Source organism: Phyllobates terribilis, unplaced genomic scaffold (genome assembly GCF_046119375.1).
Source record: "Phyllobates terribilis strain yellow unplaced genomic scaffold, ASM4611937v1 Scaffold_9__5_contigs__length_417890890, whole genome shotgun sequence".
NCBI lineage: Eukaryota > Metazoa > Chordata > Amphibia > Anura > Dendrobatidae > Phyllobates > Phyllobates terribilis.
This window is the reverse complement of record NW_027362769.1, coordinates 156655516-156671951: the sequence shown is the minus strand read 5'-3', so window position 1 is coordinate 156671951 and position 16436 is coordinate 156655516. Positions and strand designations below refer to the sequence as shown.

The 16436-nt window shown below is 43.6% G+C and overlaps 1 protein-coding gene and 1 long non-coding RNA gene across 2 annotated transcripts in view; one reads left to right on the top strand and one right to left on the bottom strand.

The window, feature by feature from the left end:
- Positions 1-16436, top strand: part of ARHGAP15 (Rho GTPase activating protein 15) — a 1188983-nt gene that overhangs the window by 1161645 nt on the left and 10902 nt on the right. The window lies entirely within an intron of this gene.
- LOC141161820 (uncharacterized) overlaps positions 1939-16436 on the bottom strand; it is a 101413-nt gene continuing 86915 nt past the window's right edge. Inside the window, exon 3 of the long non-coding RNA XR_012250694.1 lies at positions 1939-2424. This is a non-coding gene — a long non-coding RNA (uncharacterized lncRNA). The remainder of the gene's footprint in view (positions 2425-16436) is intronic.

Below are 16436 nucleotides of genomic sequence, written 5' to 3'. Positions count from 1 at the left end.
CTGAGCGGCGTGTGCGTGTGATTGTAGTGATTCCACTGGACCGTGCCGGAGAGTGAATGCCTGGAGGGGCGTAACTAGGTATTCACCCGATCCGACCAGGGTCGCACGACGGCATACGACGCCAGTGCACCAAGGAGGAACCGAGCAGAGGGACCAGGTGCTACTCCAGGACTGACCCCGGACACGGCTGTTGACCCACACAGGGGAATACAGGAACAGACTGGTAGGCTGGCACACAGACTGGTGGGTATAGGCTGGCTCGACTGGGATGCAGGCAGGCGGGTATGCAGGCAGGGGGTACAGGCAAGCACAGCTAGAGTGCAGACAGGGAGGCACTAGCAGGTAGGAACACAGGCGGGATAGGACCCAGTACACACTGGGACTCAGGAACAATACAGGCAGAGGGGTACAGGCAAGCACAGCTAGAGTGCAGACAGGGAGGCACTAGCAGGTAGGGACATTGGCGGGATAGGACCCAGTACACATTGGGACTCAGGAACAGAACCACAGATGTGGCGGACAAACACAGCAGAGTGAGGCCGCCCAGAGAGGTGAGCGAGAGCAGGGCAGGACGAGGCCGCCTGGAGCGGTGAGCAAGAGTAGAGCAGGACAAGGCCACCAGGAGCGGTGAGCAAAGGGTCAGAGCTGAGCGAGACTGCCGGAGCAGTGAGCAAGAGTAAAGCAGGACGAGGCCGCCTGGAGCGGTGAGCAAGAGTGGAGCAAGACTGCCGGAGCAGTGAGCAAAAGGATAAGAGCGGAGCGAGACTGCCAGAGCAGTGAGCAAAAGGGTCAGAGCGGAGCAAGGCTGCCGGAGCAGTGAGCAAAAGGGTCAGAGCGGAGCAAGGCTGCCGGAGCAGCGAGCAAAGGAGCCAGAGCAGGCTAGAACCGCCAGAGCGGTGAGCAATGGAGTCAGAGCAGGCTAGAACCGCCGGAGCGGTGAGCATAGGAGTCAGAGCAGGCTAGAACCGCCGGAGCGGTGAGCAAAGGAGTCAGAGCAGGCTAGAACCACCGGAGCGGTGAGCAAAGGAGTCGGAGCAGGGGGGACAGGGCTCTGTTCACACGGAACAGACAGGAAGAGAAAGGCAGAGCCAGATACCCACAGGGTACTTGCAGTGAAGTAGCGAGTGGACCACAAACTCACAAACAGGAGTACAGAGACAACAAGCAGGAGTTAGGTACGAGTTCAGACTCTGCAGAAAAAGGAAGGGAACGGACATAGAGGCAAAACAGGTAAAGGATAGGAGAGAGTTCAGACTGGAACTGAGTGTACGGAGGAGACCGACACTGCAGCGGGATACAGGAGCGGGTCTGGGAATACTGCCCCCAGAGAGGCGGGACGAACAGGCAAGGAGCGTATTCAGACAGGACAGACAAGATACAGGAGCGGGTCTAGGTAATCGGCCCCTAGAAGGCGGGAGGAACAGGCTAGGAGCGTGTTCAGACAGGACAGACAAGATACAGGAGCAGGTCTAGGTAATCGGCCCCTAGAAAGCGGGAGGAACAGGCTAGGAGCGTGTTCAGACAGGCCTGGAAATACAGCCTCCAGGATAGGCAGACAAGAGAACACAGAACGGGACCTGGCACCTTCAGAGTGCAAGCACACACTGAATGAAACACTATGCTCAGGCAGGGATGATTGGAGCAGCTGAGTTATATACCAGGTGACAGACAGCAATAGGCTGAGGACGCACAAGGGGTGTGACCCACAGCAGGTACAAAAAGCAGGAAGTGATCGGGCGCCGCCCTTAAGCAGCAGAAACAGACACAAACAGACAGCATGGAGGGAAGCCAGAGAGACATTCTGGACTGGAGATCAAGTGTGCGCTCTTGCACAGTGGGAGATGGACCACTATGCAAGGTCGCCGCCAGGTATGTTACACAAAGCCACTTAGAGGTAGTGGGCACAGCATTGTCGCCATCTACAATTTATCTGTACCCATTGAAGACTTTTATACAGTTTGTGTTACACACCTGTCCTTGGTATCCAGTGCTCTGTTTCCTTCCCCTGGGTTCGCTGCCCTCTGCTGTGCTCCGCATTGGGTTTTGAAGGTTGTCCAGAGTAGAACAATTACATCATCTCCCTAGACGTAATTAAGGCTCATTTAGACACACACCACTGTCTTGGGATTGAGACCCTAAACTTCTGCTCCACTTTCTGTGCTTCAACTTGCTTCCATCCCTGCTGGTTTCCACTTCGTCCATCCTGCTGCTCCGGAGATTCCTTTGTGTGCCAAGTCCTCGCTTATCACGTGCTTTCCTGCTTTCTGCATCAACGCCAGGGGCTGTGTGCCCATCCGGACCTGATTCTTAGAGGATCCACCTTACCAGGTGAGCCTAAACAGTTTGGTTCTTCTTCCAAAAACATCTGCACTTGCTGGAGAAATCATGGATAGATGGGATTATAACTCTGTAGAGATGTGTAAACTACATGAAAGAAAAAAATAAAATGGATTAAGCAGGGGTGTAACTTGAAGCCTCTGGGCCCCTAATGCAAAATCTGTAACAGGCGTTCACTTGTGAACCATAAGCCATTTATATTATTGGTCTCTTCTTTGGACCCCGTCAAATACCAGGGCCCTGATATAATTAATTCATCTCTATCTCTACTTTCTATAACCATGCCCACGAGGAACTCACAGGAGGCTAGTTATATGGAAACTATAATTAGAAAATGACCTATTGCTTAAATTAGGTTTTTGTGTTGCATATATTTTTTTTAAATGTCAATTATTTTCATCATATTATGATTATAATTTAAAAAAATAATAATTTCTAATATTGCAGTTTTCACACTGGCCACTTGGGCTTTTTTAGACTCTTACTTCTGGTCCTTTCAGCAGCAGTTTTCATCATCTTCTTATCATCAGACACAGAATTATGTTAACTTGTAACACCTTTACACCCAGCTGATAACATAGGAGCCACAATCACAATAGGCAATGTAACAGCTCACCTCCTTCCCCTTCCTTCAAAATGAACTTTGTACAAGCTCGTTAGATGCTTCAGTACAAAAGATAGGATTGCGGACTGACCATTGTCGGCAATACAGTACAGACCAAAAGTTTGGACACACCTTCTCATTGAAAGATTTTTCTGTATTTTCATGACTATGAAAATTGTACATTCACACTGAAGGTATCAAAACTATGAATTAACACATGTGGAATTATATACTAAACAAAATAGTGTGAAATAACTGAAAATATGTCTTATATTCTAGGTTCTTCAAAGTAGCCACCTTTTGCTTTGATGACTGCTTTGCACACTCTTGGCATTCTCTTGATGAGCTTCAAGAGGTAGTCACCGGAAATGGTTTTCACTTCACAGGTGTGCCCTGTCATGTTTAATAAGTGGGATTTCTCGCCTTATAAATGGGGTTGGGATCATCAGTTGTGTTGTGCAGAAGTCTGGTGGATACACAGCTGATAGTCGTACCGAATATACTGTTAGAATTTGTATTATGGCAAGAAAAAAGCAGCTAAGTAAAGAAAATCGAGTGGCCATCATTACTTTAAGAAATGAAGGTCAGTCAGTGCGAAAAATTGGGAAAACTTTGAAACTGTCCCCAAGTGCGGTTGCAAAAACCATCAAGCACTACAAAGAAACTGGCTCACATGAGGACCGCCCCAGGAAAGGAAGACCAAGAGTCACCTCTGCTTCTGAGGATAGGTTTATCCGAGTCACCAGCCTCAGAAATCGCAGGTTAACAGCAGCTCAGATTAGAGACCAGGTCAATGCCCACAGAGTTCTAGCAGCAGACACATCTCTACAAAAACTGTTAAGAGGAGACTTTGTGCAGCAGGCCTTCATGGTAAAATAGCTGCTAGGAAACCACTGCTAAGGGCAGGCAACAAGCAGAAGAGACTTGTTTGGGCTAAAGAACACAAGGAATGGACATTAGACCAGTGGAAATCTGTGCTTTGGTCTGATGAGTCCAAATTTGAGATCATTGGTTCCAACCACCGTGTCTTTGTGCGACGCAGAAAAGGTGAACGGATGGACTCTACATGCCTGGTTCCCACCGTGAAGCATGGAGGAGGAGGTGTGATGGTGTGGGGGTGCTTTGCTGGTGACACTGTTGGGGATTTATTCAAAATTGAAGGCATACTGAGCCAGCATGGCTACCACAGCATCTTGCAGCGGCATGCTATTCCATCCGGTTTGCGTTTAGTTGGACCATCATTTATTTTTCAACTGGACAATGACCCCAAACACACCTCCAGGTTGTATAAGGGCTATTTGACCAAGAAGGAGAGTGATGGGGTGCTACGCCAGATGACCTGGCCTCCACAGTCCCCAGACCAGAACCCAATCGAGATGGTTTGGGGTGAGCTGGACCGCAGAGTGAAGGCAAAAGGGCCAACAAGTGCTAAGCATCTCTGAGAACTCCTTCAAGATTGTTGGAAGACCATTTCCGGTGACTACCACTTCAAGCTAATCAAGAGAATGCCAAGAGTGTACAAAGCAGTCATCAAAGAAAAAGGTGGCTACTTTGAAGAACCTAGAATAGAAGACATATTTTAAGTTGTTTCACACTTTTTTGTTAAGTATATAATTCCACATGTGTTAGTTCATAGTTTTGATGCCTTAAGTGTGAATGTACAATTTTCATAGTCATGAAAATACAGAAAAATCTTTAAATGAGAAGGTGTGTCCAAACTTTTGGTCTGTACTGTATACAGGTGTTGTTTCCTGAAACAAGAGGAAGACATATTTTAACACAAAAACATCTGATTTAAATAATAGAAGATTTTCTCATGTTAGCTACACTTTAAAGGTAATTTTAATTTAGCTTGACAAAAATGTTAACTTTTACTGATATACCATAAATATTTGAGAATTTAGATTCAATCTCACTTGTCCCCACTGATCCTTAGGCCATGTTCACACATTCAGTATGTAACACCCCTTTAGGGCTACCACGGTACGCTGGGTGTTATGGGGGGTCTCATCTCTCTAGGGCGCAGTGCCTCCACCCGAATCTTGATTGGAGCTCTCACTGGGACTGCAGAAGGACTGTTATCTTCTGCCAGGGACTGATTTGGGTAGCCCCTGCTACAGCTCAGTACACACTCACCCGGAACAGGAGTAAAACTGTTTAACAGGTTTATTGCTATGCAGCAGAAATTAGGTGGATTTAAAGAAATAACATACAATACAAGTAACGGTGCTCTGTAAAAGTCATATACATATCACAATCTTATTCTGCCCCGTCCCTGCAAATATAACGTAGCAGGTTTTCCCTTTTTTGTATTAACTTAGTCCAAACGTTGGGGCCCAGTTGCCGCGGATGTTGGCGCGCAAATTATAACCGTTGGTGCACTTAGATGAATATTAATGTCAATAGTCTGGGTTGTAGTGTACTCACTGTAAATAGTGCTGGTAGAACCACAAGTCTCAGAAGGGCACTCACGGTGCGTCTCAAACGGTCGTATGTTTCCCTGGACACCAGCTGGGGGCGGCAGGATTCTGCCCTTTATATGGTGGGAGTGCCGGCAGAACTCCCCGAGTCCTTGATGTCACTTGCTTCACAGGGTGACAAGACCGCGCTCTCTCCAGCAGCGCGGGTGTATCAGAGAGGACTGCCACACTCTGCAGCGTAGAGGAATACAAATCCACAGCGCTCCGTCTTTCACAGCAAGCTGCCACGCTCTCTTTCCTCTGAACGTTTACTTTCACTTCCTGCCCAGCTCCCTCCCCCAAGTCCCTCCTCCTCCAATCCACTCTCTCTCCTTCTATCCTTTCAGGCTGTGTCATCTGACTGAAACAAGGGTCCCTGGGACTTGTAGTCCACTGCAGCTCAGGGGAAAAACGATTAACGTCTGTAGGTCCCTGTTTAACAGCAGCTGCAAAGCTCTTCTTAGTGGCTGTAAGTCCCAGTATACCAGTAGCTGATCTGACAGTTCCATGTGCAGGTGTTACAAGTATTTTACATCAGTATTTCTAAGCCAAAACCAGGACTGGGTGAAACATGCAGAAGTGGTGACATGTTTCTATTATACGTTTCCTCTGATTGTTCCACTTCTGATTTTGGCTTTTACAAATACTGATGTAAAATACTGACCAAACACTGAGCTTGTGAATGTGACCTTAGACTGATTTTTTTTTTTTACAAAGCATCAGCACTTATAGGAACTTTACTGACAGATATGGATGATTACGGTACATGAAATAGAAAGTGAAAATGGATTAAGCAGGGGCATAACTTGAATCCAAAAACAAACTAAATTTGTAACACTGCCCTCCTCACAAACCAAAAGCAATTGTTATTACTTATGACTTCTAATGTGGCAAAAAAGCTTATGGACCCCTTTAAGCTCCAATGCCCTGGTATGGTTACTTTTGCTGCACCCACTATGACCACACCCCTGAGGAACACAGATAGGAAACTAGTTAAATATAATGTTCCATAATAAAGTTTACTGATTTTCCATAAATATTTGATAACTTAGGGCCAATCACAGGATACAGGCATCCCTCAAAGGAAGTAGGATGATACTACTTCCATCTCTAGGTCTTATATTCATATCATAGAGGTAACAAGTCTGTGGAAAATAGCAATTAATTATGGAATAACATGCAATTAATGAAATATATAATTGAGCACACTGTAAAAAAATAAATTAATTAATAAGGAATGCGTATGTATTTGTAATTGTTAATAGAAACACAGTTACCGTATTCTGAATCTATTCCACAATGTGTGGATAACAATTTCTAGATCTCTATTACATCATGTATCTTTTGATGTGTAATATAATCTAGACTTAAAAGATTATTATTTATGACCTATTTTTGGGAGTGGAATTATTTATGACTCTCTTTCTTATTAAATTTCATTTCTAATTAAGTGGAAGTAATCTCATTACTAAGAAATGTACCATATGTATATATGATTCTGCAAATAATTCCATTAATGGGATTCAGCCAGGATGTGTGTACAGTATCTTATGCTGATAAAACTTGTCTTAAAGGGCAATTTCAATCAAATACTTCTACCTGGAAACATCCATTTCTAGCCTAAACAGTTTGATAGTTAAGAAAATATGAGGTTCTCCTTGGTCAAGTCCCCATAATCAGATCACAAAGACCCTCAGTGATCAGCTATGGTTTTTGAGTTAGCATAAAGGATCCCTGCATTGCCATCATAGGAAAGGATGAAAAATTACATGGTACCCACTCAAATCAATGTGTTGCCTGTGGACTGCAGGACAGGATCTCCAGGGCAAGAGGAACTCTTTGTCATTTCTGTCCCATATAGACTACAGTCATGGCCAAAAGTATTGAGAATGACACCAAAATTATATTTTCACATGATCTGCTGGCCTCTGGTTTTATTAGTGTTTGTCTGATGTTTATATCACATACAGAAATATAATTGCAATCATATTATGAGTACCAATAGGTTATATTGACAGTTAGAATGAGTTAATGCAGCAAGTCAATATTTGCAGTGTTGCCCCTTCTTCTTCAAGACCTCTGTAATTCTCCCTGGCATGCTCTCAATCAACTTTTGGACCAAATCCTGACTGATAGCAGTCCATTCTTGCATAATCAATGCTTGCATTTTGCCAGAATTTGTTGGTTTTTGTTTGTCCACCCGTCTCTTGATGATTGACCACAAGTTCTCAATGGGATTAAGATCTGGGGAGTTTCCAGGCCATGGACCCAAAATCTCTATGTTTTGTTCCATGAGCCATTTAGTTATCACCTTTGCTTTATGGCAAGGTGCTCCATTATGCTGGAAAAGGCATTGTTGGGCGCCAAACTGCTCTTGGACGGTTGGGAGAAGTTGCTCTTGGAGGACATTCTGGTACCATTCTTTATTCATGGCTGTGTTTTTAGGCAAGACTGTGAGTGAGCCGATTCCCTTGGCTGAGAAGCAACCACACACATGAATGGTTTCAGGATGCTTTACAGTTGGCATGAGACAAGACTGGTGGTAGCGCTCACCTCTTCTTCTCCGAATAAGCTGTTTTCCAGATGTCCCAAACAATCGAAAAGGGGATTCATCAGAGAAAATGACTTTGCCCCAGTCCTCAGCAGTCCACTCCCTGTACCTTTTGCAGAATATCAGTCGGTCCCTGATGTTTTTTCTGGTGAGAAGTGGCTTCTTTGCTGCCCTCCTTGAAACCAGCCCTTGCTCAAAGAGTCTCCACCTCACAGTGCGTGCAGAAGCACTCACACCAGCCTGCTGCCATTCCTGAGCAAGCTCGGCACTGCTGGTAGTCCGATCCCGCAGCTGAAACAGTTTTAAGATACGGTCCTGGCGCTTGCTGGTCTTTCTTGGACGCCCTGGAGCCTTTTTGACAACAATGGAAGCTCTCTCCTTGAAGTTCTTGATGATGCAATAGATTGTTGACTGAGGTGCAATCTTTGTAGCTGCGATACTCTTCCCTGTTAGGCCATTTTTGCAATGATGGCTGCACGTGTTTCTTTAGAGATAACCATGGTTAACTGAAGAGAAACAATGATACCAAGAACCAGCCTCCTTTTAAAGTGTCCAGTGATGTCATTCTTACTTAATCATGACTGATTGATCGCCAGCCCTGGCCTCATCAACACCCACACCTGTGTTAATGGATCAATCACTAAAACGATGTTAGCTGCTCCTTTTAAGGCAGGACTGCAATGATGTTGAAATGTGTTTTGGGGGTTAAAGTTCATTTTCTGGGCAAATATTGACTTTGCAAGTACAGTAATTGCTGTTAAGCTGATCACTCTTTGACATTCAGGAGTATATGCAAATTGCCATTACAAAAAATGAAGCAGTAAACTTTGGAAAAATTACTATTTGTCTCATTCTCAATACTTTTGGCCATGACTGTAGGCATGAGGATCTTAAAAAAGGTAAATCAACTCTGAGTTATGACTAGAGATGAGCGAACCCGAACTTATAAGTTTGGGTTTTGTACCAGATACTGAGTGTCCGGTGCAAAACACCAAACATGGGCTTATCCAGGAAGTCCGTTTTAATGATGGGAGTTAGGGAAAAAAATATATACAGTTTATACAGTGATCCATGGCTACGAAGCAAAAGTTTCAAACATAAGCATTAGTGATGGGCGAGCACTAAAATTCTCGGGGACTCGTTGCTCAGGTGGAGCACATTGGAATATTCAGGTGCTCGACCCGAGCAACAAGCCCAATGTAAGTCTATGGGAAACTCAAGCATTTTACAGGCGGCTCCCCCCGGCGGCCTGCAGAGGGCCTAAAGTTTGCCCAAATCGATGGGAACGGTGCTCAAATGTCATGGGAACAGCATGAGAAAGACCCCTTGAAGCATTTCTGACTTCCAGGTCACTGCTGTCAACAATGTTGTCAGAGTATTACACCACTTTTACGGACTCACAATAAAACATGCAAAAACAAACCCAAAATGGATTTTCCTGGGAAATATGTTAACCGGTTCCCGACCGCCCACTGTAGATAAACGCTTGCTGGGCTCTGTGCAGCGCCGACGTTTAAAAACGGTGGGTGGTCTCGCAGCGCTCAGGACCCCCAGGGTCCTGCAAGCACTGCGATTCCGGTGCAGAGCATTAGCTCTGACAGGGGACATCATCGGGACCTGATTGGATCAGGTCCCAGTGATGTTAACCCTTTGCTATGTTCTATATGCCGCGATCTATAGTGATCGCGGCATATAGAAGATAGAAGGAGGAGAGGGGGTCGTCTTACTTACCTCTCCGACGACCCCTGATAGCTTCCAGGACCTGGGGTTGCTATGGCAGCTGGAGGTCACATGACCGCCTCCAGATCTGCCATATATGGTGTCCTGCCTGGCTCAGCCTGCAGCTGAAGCCTGGCAGGAGACTCTGACTGTGAAACAGTCAGCGAAGATCTCATGTAATGTAATATATGTCTATTACATTACATGAGATCAGTGGTAAGAAAAATAAAAATTAATGTCCCATACAGGGACTAAGTAAAAATGTAAAAAAAAGTAAAAAAAAAAGTTTTTAAACTGTTAAAAAAAATCACAAAATAAATAAAAATAAATAAATAAAATATTAAACCAATAAATCCGTATATTTTTACAAAACCAAAAAAAGTACACATATTTGGTATCGCCGCATCCAAAACAACCCGAGCGATTAAACTGTCACACTAATTTACTCCTTCTGTGCACACCGTAATAAAAATAAATAAAAAACGGAGCAAAAAAATATGCTTTTTCATCATATCGCCAAACAAAAAGTGAAAAAAATGCGATCAAAAAACAAAATAGAAATAAAAATGGTACTGCTGAAAACGTCATCTTGTTCCGCAAAAAAAAGCCGCCATACAGCTCCATCAGCCGAAAAATAAAAAAGTTATAGCGCTCAGAATAAAGCAATGCCAAAAAAATATATTTTTCTATAAAATTGTTTTATTGTGTAAAAGCGCCAAAACATAAAAAAATACAGTAAGTGTAGTATCGCTGTAAACGTACTGACCCGAAGAATAATGCTGCCTTATCACTTTTACCACACGCAGAACGGCATAAAAAAACCCTCAAAGAACAATTCCTGAATTGTTTGTTTTTGTTAATTTTACCTCCCAAAAAACGGAATAGAAAGCGATTAAAAAATGTCACGTACCCAAAAATGGTACCAATAAAAATGTCAACTCGTCCCGCAAAAAACAAGCCATCACATGACTCTGTCGGCCGAAATATAGAAAAATTATAGCTCTCTGGTGATGCAAAAACTAGATTTTGCAAAAAAAAGCGTCTCTTAGTGTGTGACAGATGTCAGTCATAAAAACCCGATATAAATCTGTTATCTCATTAATCGCACCGACCCGAAGAATAAAGTAATCTAATCAGTTATATCACACTAGGAACGGCGTAAAAAATAAATAAAACCAATTCTTCACCTGCTACTGATTTGTTTATTATGTCTCCCAAAGATCGCAGTAAGGCTCTGCTCACATTTATCCTGCACTCTGCTCTGAGCACTTACACCAGAGTTTCTGTGTAAATCTCTGAAATACATGATTCAGACGGAACCCATGACGGAAGATTCCCTGTAATGAGGCAGATATAGGCCACTGTGGATGCCGTCTGGCCTGTGATCCCACGGTGTCATTTGTTTTAGGCGTGCATAAAAGTGCGGTTGGCCACAGTTTTGTGCACTTCTGAAAAAAAGGACACCGCTAAACAGAGGCCAGACGGAGTCCAGAGTAACTCTGCTGCCTCATTACAGTGAATGGATCCCGCAGGGGTTTCATCTGAATTACATCACTTGGAAATTTAGATGGAAACCCCGATGTAAGTGCTCAGCCTAGAGCGCCGGATAAATGTTACGTAAAATGTTCCCAATAAAAGCTTCAACTCAGTCCTCAAAAAAAAGCTAGTCCCCACTCAGGTCCTTCATCTGTTAAAAATATAAGGGACTTACAAGTTACTGGTAGCAGAAAGGCTCTGGAAAAGCGAAATGGCCCTTGCCCCCCAAAAGAAATTCAGAAAATTTTGTGCTCCCAAATCCAAATGCCTATTCTACAATAATTTGTTCTCCAATTGTCAAATAGCGCTCCATCCCCCCCAGATCTCGCCGTATGGCTGAGCGGTACGATACAGCCACATATGGGGTATTGCCACTTTTAGAATAAATTGTGTGACGCATTTCGGCACCATTTTTACCCATTGCCCTGTGTGAAAATGTAAAATCTGAGGGTAAAATATTTTTTTGTGGTAAAAATATAATTATGCTTTTTTCACTGCCCAATGGTATAAATTTAAAAATTAAAAAATACTCACTACTTCCCTAGATGAATTCCTTGAGAGGTGTAGTTTACAAAATGGGGTCACTTGTGGGGGTTTCTGCTGTTTCGGCATGTCAGCGACTCTTCAAATGTGACATGGTGTCTGCTGCCTATCCCAGCCAACATAGCGCTCCTTTCTCTTCCGAACCCTGCCGTACACCAAAGCAGTGGTTTTCCCCCACATATGGGGTATCAGCGTACTCAGGAGAAATTGCACAACAAATTTCATGGTGCAATTTATCGTGTTACCCTTATTATAATGCAAAATTAGGGAATGAAAAACATTTTTTGTGGGAAAAATTTGAAAATTTTATTTTTACGGCTCAATATTATAAACTTCTGTGAAGCAGCTGGGGGTGCAAGGTGCTCACCACACATCTAGATAAGTTCCCTAAGGGGTCTAGTTTCCAAAATGGTGGCACTAGTGGGGGGTTTCCACTGTTTAGGCACATTAGGGGCTCTCCAAACGCAACATGGCGTCCGCTAATTATTCAAACAAATTTTACATTCAAAAAGTCAAATGGCGCTCCTTCCCTTTCAAACCCTGCCATGTGCCCAAACAGTAATTTGCCTCCACATATGGGGTATCAGCGTGTTCAGGAGAAATTGCACAACAAATTTCATGGTGCAATTTATCCTATTACCCTTATGATAATGCAAAATTAAGGGATGAAAAACGGTTTTGTGGGAAAAATGTGAAAATTTTATTTTTACAGCTCAATATTATAATCTTCTGTGAAGCAGCTGGGGGTTCAAGGTGCTCACCACACATCTAGATAAGTTCCCTAAGGGGTCTAGTTTCCAAAATGGTGGAACTTGTGGGGGGTTTCAACTGTTTAGGCACATCAGGAGCTCTCCAAACGCAACATGGCGTCTGCTAATTATTCAGACAAATTTTACATTCAAAAAGTCTAATGGCGCTCCTTCCCTTCCGAACCCTGCAGTGCGCCCAAACAGTGGTTTTCCCTCACATATGGGGTATCAGCACGCTCAAGAGAAATTGCACAAAAAAATTTGGGGTCCATTTTTTCCTGTTACCCCTGTGAAAATAAAAAAATTGGGTCTAAAGTAACATTTTTGTGAAAAAAGTTAAATGTTAATTTTTTTATTCCACATTCCAAAAATTCCTGTGAATTACCTGAAGGGTTAATAAAGTTCTTGAATGTGGTTTTGAGCACCTTGAGGGGTGCAGTTTTTAGAATGGTGTCACTTTTGGGTATTTTCTGTCATAAAGACCCCTCAAAGTGACTTCAAATGTGATGTGGTCCCTAAAAAAATGTTTTTGTAAATTTTGTTGGAAAAATGAGAAATCGCTGGTCAACTTTTAACCCTTATAGCTCCCTAACAAAAAAAAATTTTGGTTCCAAAATTGTGCTGATGTAAAGTAGACATGTGGGAAATGTTATTTATTTAACTATTTTGTGTGACATATCTCTCTGATTTAAGGGCATGAAAATTCAAATTTTGAAAATTGCAAAATTTTCAAAATTTTCGCCAAATGTCCAATTTTTTCACAAATAAACGCAAGTTATATCGAAGAAATTTTACCACTATCATGAAGTACAATATGTCACGAAAAAACATTCTCAGAATCAGGGGAATACGTTGAAGCGTTCCAGAGTAATTACTTCATAAAGTGACAGTGGTCAGAATTGAAAAAATTGGCCCGGTCACGAAGGCAAAAACAGGCTCTGGTGCGAAGTGGTTAAGGAACATCCTTTCCTGGGTAATGACTTGTATATCAGGCAAAATAAATTACCAAAAGCAAATATACTCCTCCACACCATAGGCTATGTTCACACGTAGCGTTTTTGATGCATTTTTTTCACTTTTGTATTGCTTTCAACTGTGACAAATGCATTCACCGGGAAATGTCATTTTAACATTTTACAACCTTATCTGGCCATGTGCTGTGTGACACATGCATTCAGTGCTGAAAAGACATGGGAACAGCATGGGGAAGACCTCTGGAAGCATCTCTGACTTCCAGGTCACTGCCTAAAAGTGTGCCCATCACAACCTTATCTGGCCGTGTGGTGTGAGACATAATCAGACACATCCTGTTTCATTTATGAAGGAGGGACTCTGAAAGTCACAAAGCCTATTTTTATAGGGCCATCAGGTGGCCTTTACTATTCTTAAAGGGACAGCAGTCTGCCCTCACTATTCTTAGAGAGCCATCAGCCAGCTATGCTTTGTTGTTCCTATTACTAAAGAGTGGGTCTCCTATACTGTTATTGCGTATGCAGTGAGTGGCAGGGCTGCCAAAAATTTGGACGCACCACAATACCCCTTTGAAGAGACTTAGAGGAGGACCTCATGAAAAAATGTTCCCATTATTAGGAAGTGGGTCTCCCATAGTGTTGGCCTATGCAGTGAATGCAAGGGCTGCCAAAAATTGTGAGGCACTCCAATGCCTCTTGGAAGAGAGGTGGAGGAGAGTCTCATGAAAAAATGTTCCCATTAGAAAGGAGCAGGTCTCCTATACTTGTAATGCCCATGAACTAAGCATATGGGCTGACAAACATTTACCCCAGGGGGGTATAAATGAACATACTGTATAAAAAAAATTTTTATGGGCATCATAAACACCCTTTAAAAAAATTATGTGGGTATTGCATCACGGACCACGGTCACCCTGGTGATACGGTGGTGGAGGATGAGGATGAGGAGGAGGAGGAGGACAAGAGCAAATAGAATAAATCAGGAAGCGTGTACCCATGTGTGGGTGTCAAAAGGTCCATGGGAATACACTAGTGATGAACGAGCACTAAAATGCTCGGGTGCTCGAAGCTTGGGTCGAGCTCATTGGAATACTCGGGTGCTCGACCCGAGCAATGGGCCCAATGTAAGTCTATGGGAAACTCTAGCATTTTTCTGGTGGTCCCCCCCGGCGGTCTGCAGAAGGTCAACAATTGCCCAAATCGATGGGAACAGTGCTCAATTAAACGTCAGGCAGGCAGAATATATAGGCAGACAGGCAGGCAGGGTATATAGGAGGGTGCATGAAAAACATAGCAGGGTACTTGGAACACACTAGTGCCCTCCGATTTTCATGCACCCGTCTCTTTAAAAAAGCCAGCCGGCAATTCATCAGCGGCATACACCAGTACCTGACAATTTAGAACAGAAAGAATAGAGCATCACACATAGATTAGATAGATAGAAACATGTCAGTCACATATATAATAAGTACAGTGACAGTGTTGGTTACTGTACTTGTTATTTAGTGTTAAAATAAAGGATTTATTAAAAAAAAAAATTGGCGTGGGGTTCCCCGTAATTTTAGTCTCTAGCAGAGGTTAAGCTGACGGCTGGGGTAGATGTTTGAAGCCTGGGAAGGGGGTAATACCCATGGAGCTTCCCAGGCTACTAATATCAGCCCCCAGCTGAATACCTAGCCTTTACCAGCTATTAATATGGGGGACCCCCCAAAAAAATGACGTGGGGTCCCCCTTATTTTAATAACTAGCAAAGGCTAGGCAGACAGCTGGGGGCTGATATTAATAGCCCAGGAAGGGTGCCATGAATATTGGCCCCCTCCCAGGCTAGAAACACCAGCCGTCAGCAGCCCCAGAAAAGGCGCATCCATAGGATGCGCCAATTCTGGCACTTAGCCTCGCTCTTCCAACTGCCCTGTAGCGGTGGCAGTGGGGTAATAGGGTTGGGGTTGATGTCAGCTTATAATGCCAGCTGACATCAAGCCCAGGTTAGTAATGGAGAGGCATCTATAAGACACCCCCATTACTAACCCCATAGTCAAAGTTAAAAAAAAACACAAACACCCAGAATAAAGTCCTTTAATTGAAATAAACACACAATTCTTTAATGTTCTAAATTAAACCATACTTACCATCATGCCCATTCCAGCTGAAGCCAATGTCTTCTGCAATAAAAATAAAAAATAATAAGCAACCTCATCCTTACCTTTCCATGGTTCCCAGGACGGCTCTAGCTCTGCTACATTCACATGACAGGCTGGATCGCAGCCGAAAGCTTGCCATGCCCTATTACCCCAATGCCACCGCTACAGGGCAGTGGGAAGAGCGAGGCTAAGTGCCAGAATTGGCGCATCCTATGAATGCGCCCTTTCTGGGGCGGCTGACGGCTGGTGTTTCTAGCCTGGGAGGGGGCCAATATTCATGGCACCCTTCCTGGGATATTAATATCAGCCCCCAGCTGTCTGCCTAGCCTTTGCTAGCTATTAAAATAGGGGGGACCCCACGTCATTTTTTGGGGGGGTCCCCCATTTTAATAGCTGGTAAAGCCGAAGTATTCAGCTGGGGGCTCATATTAGTAGCCTGGGAAGCTCCGTGGGTATTACCCCCTTCCCAGGCTTCAAACATCTGCCCCAGCCGTCTGCTTAACCTCCGCTAGAGACTAAAATTACGGGGAACCCCACGCCAATTTTTTTTTTTTATAAATCCTTTATTTTAACACTAAATGACAAGTACAGTAGCCAACACTGTCACTCTACTTATTATATATATGACTGACACATTTCTATCTATCTAATCTATGTGTGATGCTCTATTCTTTCTGTTCTACATTGTCGGGTACCGATGTAAGCCGCTGATGAATTGCCGGCCGGCTTTTTTAAAGAGACGGGTGCATTGAAAACACTATTATTTTTTTTTTTAATAAATCCTTTATTTTAACACTAAATAACAAGTACAGTAACCAACACTGTC